We start from the raw sequence: 10716 nt of genomic DNA, 5'->3' as shown, positions 1-10716 counted from the left end.
AACTCATTTAATCTTCACAACAACCCCAATAAAGTAGGTACTATTTTCCCATTTGGCAGTTTTCCCATTTGGGCAGTTATACATAACTCGCCCAAAGGTGCATCATTAATAAGTGGCAGGGCTAGGAATCAAACTGCAGCATGCTGGCTCCGGATCCAGAGCCCGGGGGTTCATCCCTACCTGCTGCGTCGCTCTGGCTCATCCTTGAGTACAGCTCATCTCTGCAGCTTACTTCCAGCTGGACTGCAGCCGATGGTAAAGTCTTGTCACTGGATGCTTTAAGATTCAGCTAAGAGAAATTCTGAGCCAAGGGTTAGATCTTTCCTAATAAAAGTGTAGACCTACGTTAGCACAATTTCTCCCTCCTTAAAAAGAAATGGGAAGAGGGAGCTACAAAGCACCAGGAGGATACCCGGTTTGTGTGTGATCTCCATAAGGCTCTGAGCTCTCCATGCCTCAGTACATAAGGTTGGGAAGATAGCAAGTACCTGTCTCAGAGCTGTTGGATTTGATGAGAAGGCACGGAAAGCACTCAGCACAGTACCGAGCACACGGTACGCTAGGTACGTGGCAACTCTTGTCACCGTCAGCCTCGTCACTACTGCTGCGTTCTGTAGCGGCCACCCCGGGACGGAACGTTCCACAGGGTACAGAGAGCACCCAGAACTGACACCTTCTCCCAGAGCTGTCATGAGACCTTCTGGTTCCAAACTCCACACGTCTGGAGGCAGAGGAGGTGCCAGGCTTTGGAAACAGTTTGCATGTGGCTCACGGGCCTCATGTACACTTAGGCAAAGGTCTTACTCCTCTGAGCCTTAGTTCTGCAAAAAATGGGTACCGTATACATATAGCTGATTCACTTTGTTATACAGCAGAAATTAACACACCATTGTAAAGCAATTATACTCCAATAAAGATGTTTTTAAAAAATGGGTATCGTACCTCTCTTGTGTGATTGTTTCAAGAATTAGGTGGTTACCTATGAGCCTGGCACAGACACTTGGTAAATAATAGCCGTAATGTCGATTTTTGTGAATGATTTTCAGCTTTTCACAATAAAAAAAAATGCCTTTGAGTATGGTCTAAGTGCCTTAGACCAATGCAGAGGCTGTGTCAGGGTAGAGTGGGGGAGACGGAACAGGTCTATCTATCACCAACACCATCTCCATCAGCAAGCTCACTTTAAACTGCGGTGGTCACACCCTAGAAAAGCAGGGTAAAGCCAGCGGAAAAGGATCTTGGCGCAGATGTTTCGCTGAGATGGAAGCTGCTTCACACCCTCCCACACAACCAGCAAGAAACCATGTGATCTGAGGTGACCATCCTGCCCATTATGAAAAATGGGAGGAAAAACAAATTCCACTGGCTCCCAACTGCCTGATAGACGCCACCAGAATTGGATCAACCAGAAGAAGCTGAAACACCCAGCCTCAGGATTTTGGACTTCAAATGGAAAATCTGGGCACTCTAAACCCAAATTGCCAAGTTCCAAAAATACGGATACATCGTATGCTTATTATTAAGAGTATCTAAATTGAAGTGGGCCCCGAAAGAGTTTCATGATTATAATTAATCCCATTGTGGGAGTATGAGGTCAAATACGAGAGGAAAACAAAACAAAGGCTGTCATACAAATGGAAAACGCGACAAAAGTGCAAAAGAAAAATAGTGTCAAGGACAGGAAGAGTGAGAAAATACTGCATTGCATCCCCTTCTTTGAAAATTCCAAATGAATATAAAATGCCGTGATCGTTTTCTTTCCCCAATTTCTTCTGCTGTCCTCCCACAGGTGACAGGTAATCTGTGAAAGACAATTGCCCTCCCTCTTATTTTACCTTTATTTGTTTTTAGTTCTTTCTACTGGCTAATGTACTAATGGCTCGTTTATCTAATATGATCCAAACTTGGCTGCAAAGACAAACCCTAACTTACCTGCACAGCGCCTGCATGCCTTGCCTCATTCTCACTCTTGGCAGCTTCATCTGGATCTCAGTATTGTTTGTTTTAAATGCCAGACCCTGTTAATAGAGCAGTATTCTGTGGGGAGGTTTTCTCCTCCCCTGGAACTCAATGCGTGACTTACTAAAGAAGTGGAGTATAGGATTCTGGGAATTCTCCCAACCCCTGACACAATAAAAGAATCATTGTGAGTAGAGAGAACTTTATGGGAGTCACCCTAAATGTCATCAGTAAACGTGCCTCATTTATTCTACACGGCACAGGAGGCTCACAGAAAGGAAACTTTTAAAGATGTGGATAATGTATGTCGGGACTGTCAGAGCAGTAGATGGGCAGTCGAGAGGTCAGGCGTCCTTAGGTGGGCATGCTGGAGCCATCAGAAACGTTCTAGGAAGCGAAGATCCAGGTAAATGCCTTTTTAAAAGAATAGGTTTGTCTTCTTTTAAAAATATTTGTACTCCAGCTGTTATTCCATAGGGAAAGAAGTCCCGTAAAAATATTTTATCACTGATCACCAGAGGGTATGTAATTACTAAAACTGAATGCTTGGGCCTGGTTCCTTTAGTCGCTGAATTGACTACTGTTGGACTGTTTTAATGATTTCAAAGCTCTCTACTATCCTTCTTCTTTCAACTTGTCTGAAATAACTCGTGTGGGCCATTTTGTAGAAGGGCACGTCGGGAGGTGTCTTGTTTTTGCTTGGTTGCCTAGCCAAATTGTAATGCTGTCCAAGATGACATGGCTGGAACCGGGCAGAGTCCTTTCTAGAATAGCACGAGGATAAAGTCTCTTTTCTCTATCAGTGATCATCTGAGATGCTTAGCGAGAGTTTAGCTAAATAGGTTCTATTAGCACTAATGAAACAACCGACTAGTTTACTGTAATATAAGTAATAAAGGAAAAGTATGGCTAAATTAAAGTGTATAGAGCTTTGGTTAATAATACCTTTCTTTCGGGGGACTTCTCTGGCAGTGATTTAAGACTCCATGCTCCCAATGCAGGGGACACAGGTTCGATCCCTGGCCCTGGTTGGGGAACTAAGATCCAGCATGCTGCACGGTGCGGCCAATAATAATAATAATAATACCTTTCCTTCTTTTTGGGGGCTAATTAGTCAGGCGCACAAAATGGATAAAAGAAGCCCTATCAGTTAAATCAATTGAAATGGTTCATCCGTTTGGCAGACCATAGAGAGAGAGATCTTTAAAGCAAGCGCACACATCTCAGCCTCGGAAATACAGTTTAGGGTAGTGATTGTCAGGCGCTAAGACTTGAGAAGTACCTCCTGTTTCGTCAGTGTAAGAGGACAGTTTGGCATTTGGGTCACCATACCTTTTCGTCATCAACCAGCAGACAATTAAAATCTGCAGTAATCACAGTCAGATGTAGAAATGGAAACACTAATCAGATATGACCTGCTAATTTTCCTTTCCATTTAAAGGCAGATATCACTCGGTAGAGCTATTTGTGTGGGAAGGCTTGAGATTTTATATGTCCCTAAATGATTGGCTCAGGATCATCTTGGTAAAGGACAAGGTTGTCAGGAGCTCACAAATGGCATCTCTCTTTAGTTGCAAATGTTTCCTGCCCTCGCTTCTGAAATGAGGCGATTTGGGTGATCCCGGGCCGGGGGCGGGGGGCAGGGGGCAGGGCAGTCAGCTGGAGGCTGCCCAGGAAGGGCAGGAGGGGGATGCAGGGAGAGCAGGAAGGGCCAAGTGGCGTCACCACAGACCCGCCGGCCACCTGGCCACCCCCTGACCTGGAAGCAACTTCCCTGAAACAGGAAGTGCTGAGCCGACTGTGTGCTGACGTGATGCCCGGGATGGCAGCCCCTCACAGCCAGGAGATGGGGTGCTGGTGCGCCTGCCTCCTGGGGTGGGGTCTGCCACAGGGCATGAGCATTCTGGCCATGAAGTCGCCCAGTTTTCTGGGAGGCCCTGGGCACTCCCAGAAGGTACTGTGTGATTTCAGACCGTGGGAGTGCATGTGTTTCTCTACCTGGCCACGGCCCACTCAGAGGCACTTTTAGACAACCTGAAACACAGACTTGCTTTCTTCCTGAGACGTTTACACACAGAGGGACCGAGCCCCTACCAGCGTACAGACACGTGACGTGGTTTTTAAATAGAAGTCAAATAGAAACTCTTAAAGTATGAGATAATCAGACTGCAGAGAAACACGGTTCATAAATCCACCACGTACGCCTCCAGTGACTGCAGCCTTCCCAGACGACCACATACCGCGTTTCCCTGTCTAATTGCTGGTGCCTCTAATCACATCTATTACAACTTTAATGTCAGGCTGTACGTTCTTTCAGAAGGAAATGGCTGTCAGTGTCTAAAGAATTGTGATGAGCCTTGTATTTTATGACAGATAATGTCAGAGAATTACAGGAATGTACAATGCGTGGGGGTGGGGAGGCGCTCGAGGGCTCGTCATGATCGTTTTCTGCATATCTCGGAGACACTAAATTGTTGCTTTTATAAAAATTGCCTTCCCGTTAATTCTCCTTGGTTCTGGTAAAGCATCCCAAGACTACCCTGGAACAATATCATTAAAATATATGATACCACTTTGCTAGTGGATAGTTAGTGGTTATGTTTTGTAAGAGAAACTGCTTTATAGTTTTTTCTGGCTATAAAGTAATATATTTTCATCATTAAAGAAGCTTTAGGTAGTACCAAAATAGAATTTTTTTTAAGTAAAAATCACCCACAATCCACCGTCTAGAGATAAATGCTTTTAATGTTTCATTGTGTCTACTTCTAGAATTTTTTTCTCTACTTGTATCTACAAAAATATGATATATACAGCTTTTAATATACTCTTTTGACTTAACCTAGTATAGATGTATTTCCTTGTCAATAAATATAGATGCACATTATCATTTTTAATGATATCATAGTTCAGATGTGCCACGCTAACTCCTCACTGGCAGACATTCAGATTACTCTGTGAGGTGGTTATCTTGCAAAAGATGCTTTTCTTCTTTTGGTTTCTACTGGTGTTCTCCTCTTTTAGCTTTTAGAGACCAACTATTAAAAGGTGATGTGCACTGCCCACCCAGACAGAGAACAGGACCCCAAAAAGCGTCTCCATCCGAAGTTTCCACATTTGGATGAGTGCACATTTAGTTCAGTTACCACTTTATCACAGTAGACAGACACATGCTAAGTGTTTTATCTAAGATAGCTCATTTTATCCCCCCAGTCACTATGTCTTGTAGGTACTGTTATTGTTCCTCATGTTATGGGAGAAGAAGGTGAGGGCACAGAGAGGCTGCAGCTCGAACGTGGCTGAGTGCGAACTGGAGCCCAGGATTCTGACTCCTGTGCTAAGCTCTTGACCCGCCTATTGTATTGGTTTTAAAAATATCCCAATTGCTTAAGAATGATTAATAAACAAGCTTTTTTGTCACTTCAAAAAAATAATTGCATCTTTTACTTTCAACGTTTTTTTACTTCCACTTTTTAATGGTGTTCATTCTTTTTACCAGAATGTTTTTGGAGTGATAGTTGAGTGCTTACGCTTCCTTGAAATGCTGTCCTTTTTCTTAGTGTCCTAACTCTTTGGGATTCTCAAATAACTTATCAGCTGAACTTCTTAACTACACGTGCAAGTAGAAATAACAGGGTCGTGCAACTTAAAACAGTTTCTTTGTCCAGGATTGTTGTGAATTCAGAATAACATCAGGCTTCATTTTTCAGAGATGGTAAGTTTCCTTTCCTACAAGCAGGTATTTTAGATTGAGAGTCGATGGCCTAATTAGCCGTCCACCTTTTTCTAGCTTCTTGTAGAGTACTATAGGTTGATTCAACGTAGGAAGTAGGTTTTACTGTCCCTTAGGGTGCCTGATTCTGCCTGACTCTCTTTATTCGCTTCGCTGAATGGCTCTTCTCCAGTGAAAATGGAAAAGGCCAGCAGAGAATGCTTGTTTTTGCTTTTATGTTGCCTTCTTTGGAAGTAGCTGGAATCCTTTGCTAGCTCATTTCCACACTTAGATGATGTTCAGGAAATACCCTAGTGTGGGAATAAGTAAACAATATTTATATATTGATCAATATTTACATAAAATAATATAGGTAACAATTATTGAGCACTTACTACAGGCCAGACACCATAAGTGATTGCATTTAGCACTTAACCCTTTAAGTTAGATATTACGATGGTTTAGGTGACAAGATAGGGTTCAGATTTAACCCCAAACACTCTAGCACCTCAAGACTTTGGCCATTCTGCTCTTTTTTTTATCCCGTTGTGCTAAGCGAATCTTCTTTGGGCCACAGGTTCTTGATCTTGAAATAAAGAGGTGTTGGAATAGTTGATTTTGAAGGTCTCTGCCACCCTCAACATTTCCTGAGTCCACGAATCCACTTAGGACACCACCTTCCTGCTGGGAACCATCTCTTCTCCTCTTACATTTAATCACTACACTTGCCTTTGTCCTCTGGCCAACCTTCATTTACTCCGTGACAGTGCTTCAGCCAGAGGACACCAGAGCCACACAGACAGTTCCCACAAAACAGCCACAGAGGTCCTTGCACACAAGACGCTTGCCGGGTCCCAGGCCCCGCCGAGCACGCGCAGAGGCAGTGGGACGCCAGTCATTCTGACGGTTCACGGCATGAGAACCAGATGTGAATGGGTTATAACTTATTCATGACTAGGATCTAAAATAGCTTGTTATAACTAATTCACAGCACCACGTGAGTACTGGGTGTACTATTTTTTTTTTCAGATTCTAAAATTATTACCCTATTTCCACAAGCTTTGTGTTGAGAGAATAGATAAGTCTACTTTTGATTGCCCAGGAACAAAGAAGTGTCCCATTTTTAAATGGTGAGACCTTTTCCTATCAAAGATATTCCATTTCTGTTAGCCTAAGAAATGTGGTCCAGGGATACTCTGAAACATTGTTTCTGGCGTATGAAGAAATTACAGGATGAGGTCATGTTCAAATCAGTGCTGCTGCAGTGCTTTTTGATTAATGCCGCGTCATTCTTGTTGAGATCTCCAGTCGGTACGATCGGGGAGCCGTATAAAAGTAACTGAAGCCCGTACGTAATTCGGGAGTTCAGACACGAAGGAAGAATGGGGGCTGATTAGGCGGGGGCGGGGAGGTGGTTTGCCAAGAGCAGTGCGGATTGCGGGAACCAGTGTGCAGAGGCCCCGTGCTGGGGCTGCGGCAGACGCCAGGGGTGAGAGGGCAGCAGTGTAGGTGGTATGGGGCGAGGCCGGGGCAGGGGTGGGCAGCTGAGCAGGCAGGGTGGGCCAAGAGCATCGGAGGGACGAGGCAGCGGGAACTAAGATCCCGCACGCGCACGGCGTGGCCAAAAAAAAAAAAAAAAAAAAAAAGCAAGACTTGTTGGTGAGTCTTTCTGCCGTACCGGGTGGTCGGCAGGGCCTTCCTGGTCGCTGACTGTCCCACCTGGAGCATAGGGAGGGTGGGTCCCACCTCCTTGAGCAGTGCGGCTCCGGGCTCGCCCCGCGCGGCGCTGGGGGAACGCTGCAGCCCTTCCCGCCGAGAGGCTGCTGCAGTGGACTGCGCACATTTCCCCCTCAGCTTCAGAGCACTGGAGATCATGCGTATGCTTTGTGGAAAGCATCTGAATTTCTGCCTGAAGGTGAAGGCCACCCCCGCCCTCCAGATTCTCACCCACAGGATCTGAGGGTGAGGAGCAGCCTCAAGGTTCAGATGCAGCATTTCTTGATTTATGTTTTCACTTGTGGGTAGGACGTTCCTGTTTTTCCTCGGGTGCTTGTGAGAGCAAACGACGTAAGTGATGGGGAAGCACTTTGTGCTTGCGCAAGCGGAGATGGTCCATAAATAAGATCACGGTGTCGTCATTTATACATTAATGCCCCCAAAGGGAGGAAAGGACATTACTTTGAATTGGGTTGAGAACTGGACGTGAGCTACTGACAGGCAGTTTGTCCTCATGCGGATACAGAGCAGACCCAGTGAGGTCGGGGTCCTCACGTCTCTCTGAGAACCGTCATTAAAAGCATGTTGTCACCACGAGGTGATGTTAGTATCCCTGCCCGCTCCGGGAAGCTGTCTCGGCCAGGTGCCAACGTCTATAGAACTTGGCCCTTTTCAAGCGTTAACTTTCTGACCATATAGAGGGAACAGAAAATTCACAGAAATTTAATGTCTAGTGAACTTGCCACGGGAAAAATCATGGATGTGGCCTAACCTCCGAGTCACGATCAAGGTAACCTGCCCCATGGGTGGTCTTGCTTTGAGATGCCCACGCCCTTTGCTTCTGCCAGGGTTCCACGGGAGGAAGCGGGCAGAGTGGGGCTTGCTCTCTGGCTGCCACCGTGGCTGGAACGCCATCCTCTGCAGTGAGGGCTGCATCTCTGGGGAGAGAAGAGGGCCCGTGTCCAGACCACGCTGCCTCCGACCGAGCAGATAACTGTAAAATTGCCGGTGGCTCCCGGTGACACTGAGACGCGAAATGGGATTTGCCTCGAGACAAGGAGCTGCAGTGCAAAGCGCCCACGACATGTAGTGTTTGCCCTTTTGACAGGGAAAGTGCAGGGTTTCGTCAGCCACGCTGCACTACTGGCTGACACACGGCTGAGAGGGCCTGAGTGCCTTTTACTCAAGCAGGAAGCATTATTCATCTGCAGCAGACGCCGGCACCTTACCTTCATCCATCACGCTGACCCTTTCAGGGAGGGGTCGTCAGTGCTCCTTCACGTCTCTGGCTCCCAGAGCCAGAGATTCTGAATCAAGCCTCCCAGAACCAACTCCATCCCTTCCTCCATATTATCTGCATCTCTCAGCTGTGTCTCCTTGGCCTGAACAGGATGCTTCTGTAGCTTCATTCACGTCAGCTTCTGGGAAGGAGTAAGTCATTGCAGTGATTCCACGTCATCAGTAACTAATGAGAAGACATTAAACCATCACCTTCTTTTAAGCAGCAGCAACTCCCTGTCCTCAGCAAGTCAGTGATACTATGTACCCTTTTGAGCTGATGAAAAAATACTGTAGTAATTTGGATCCCATCTGGAGGTGTGACTTGTTTCCTCGGACCTAAGTGGACCTGTCTCGTGCATGTATATCCAACAACCAGAGAACGCCCCACACAGATGGCATCTCCCCCTCCGGGCCTTTTAAGTCAGCATAGAGTGTGGAAGAAGAGAGACCAACCTCCAAATGGAATATCACGGGGCTGAAAAACCCCTGTCCTCTGGTTGTCAGGGCTCCAAACGGAGCCGTCAAAGCTCACTTGCCGGCTTTGCACGTTATATAATCGCACTCCTCTATTCACCTCATGTTCCTTCTTCCCCAGACTGCCTGCCCAGGCTAATGGGAAGCTTCAAGGGCACGCTTGTATTTCTGTAGTTATGACGGTGAATTAATGAATTACAGATTTAGTGCCATTCAAGTCGCCGACTCGCCAAGGCCGTTAGAGTGTGAATACTTATTTAAATCATATTAAATTTGTTACAAATAAAATTTAATACCAAACTGTGATGGGACTGGGGTGCCTGCTGAGGCCACATTTCCCCTCCCCTCCCTGCCCCCCACGGTAGGTCACAGAACACATGTTTATTTCTGGTGTCGGCGACGCCTCATTTTGTGCCGTCAGTGCCGGACGAAACTGGTTTGCAGTTTTAGCACATGGCGCTCTCTCTGTGCAAGGCATGCCTGTAAGTTAAGCCAGAAGCTCGTGGAAGCAAAGGCTCTTCAGCCCTGAGGGCCTCAAGCTCCCCTGGTGCCGCACCCACGCTGGACAACCCGGCGCTGGGCCCACTGGGTTAGCAGGTGCTGGCGGTGGGCCTCCTGGGCACCAGGCACCGTGCAAGGGCCCGGGGTACAGCGGGGACCGAGCCTGCAGTCTGCGCGTGGAGGCGCGAGACCGTTAACTAGTTGTGGGCAGGCCGTGAAGGCTTAGAGCGCGTGACGTCGCCCAGCCCGGGGGCCAGGGCTTCCGGGAGGAAGTGAACTTGGGCCGAGAAGTAAAGGACACGCAGACGTCAGCTCACGGGAACGGTGGGCCCGAGGGAGGACCCGAGAGGAGCACTCTGGGCAGAGGAGCCCAAGACAAGGCCCCGGGGTGCGGAGGCGAGGCCCAGCCAAGGCCCTGGAGGCTCACCGAGCAGCTGAGCACAGAGGGCACAGGGCCAGGCCCGGGCCCATGTGGACCAGCCTCACTCAGAGCCGTGGGGCCCCCGAAGATCCTGTGAAAATCACTCCGCTACGATGTGGGGACGGAATCGAGGCGGCGAGAGAGGACAGAGGGAGGATTCCACAGCGATTCAGGTGAGGGTGGTGTGGCTTGGGTGTAGAGACGGAGAAAAGCAAGCGGACTTGAGAACTGTTTTCCAAGTGGGGTCACCAAGACGCAGCGGTGGACCCTCCAGGCCGCTGGGCAGCGAGGGGGCAACTGTACACCTGGCTCGTTCTTCATCCTTCCAGACACACTGAGTTCTGGATCAAATGTAAATTGTTCTTTCTCGTCAATGGCAAACCCCTAAAACACAGGCTCTGCCTGCTCCATTAGCCACCAGGAGCGCAGATTTGGGTCCATCCTTTTAAAGAGGAGAACAAGGCATCTCCCCTGGCGTTGCCACTTGCGAAGCCCATCGTAGCGCCTAGGAGTTGATGTTCCCAGTGAGACAACGGAATTGATGCCAGAGTGACCGACTCAGGTCTGCTGAGCAGAAGTAAACGTGGGCGTCTCTACCGGAAGCTCCAGAAGCGGTCCTGCATTTGCCTCCGTTCGATGTCGAGGCTGTCCAGCT

Source organism: Leucopleurus acutus (genome assembly GCF_964270905.1).
Source record: "Leucopleurus acutus genome assembly, chromosome: 13".
NCBI lineage: Eukaryota > Metazoa > Chordata > Mammalia > Artiodactyla > Delphinidae > Leucopleurus > Leucopleurus acutus.
This window is presented reverse-complemented; position numbering follows the sequence as displayed.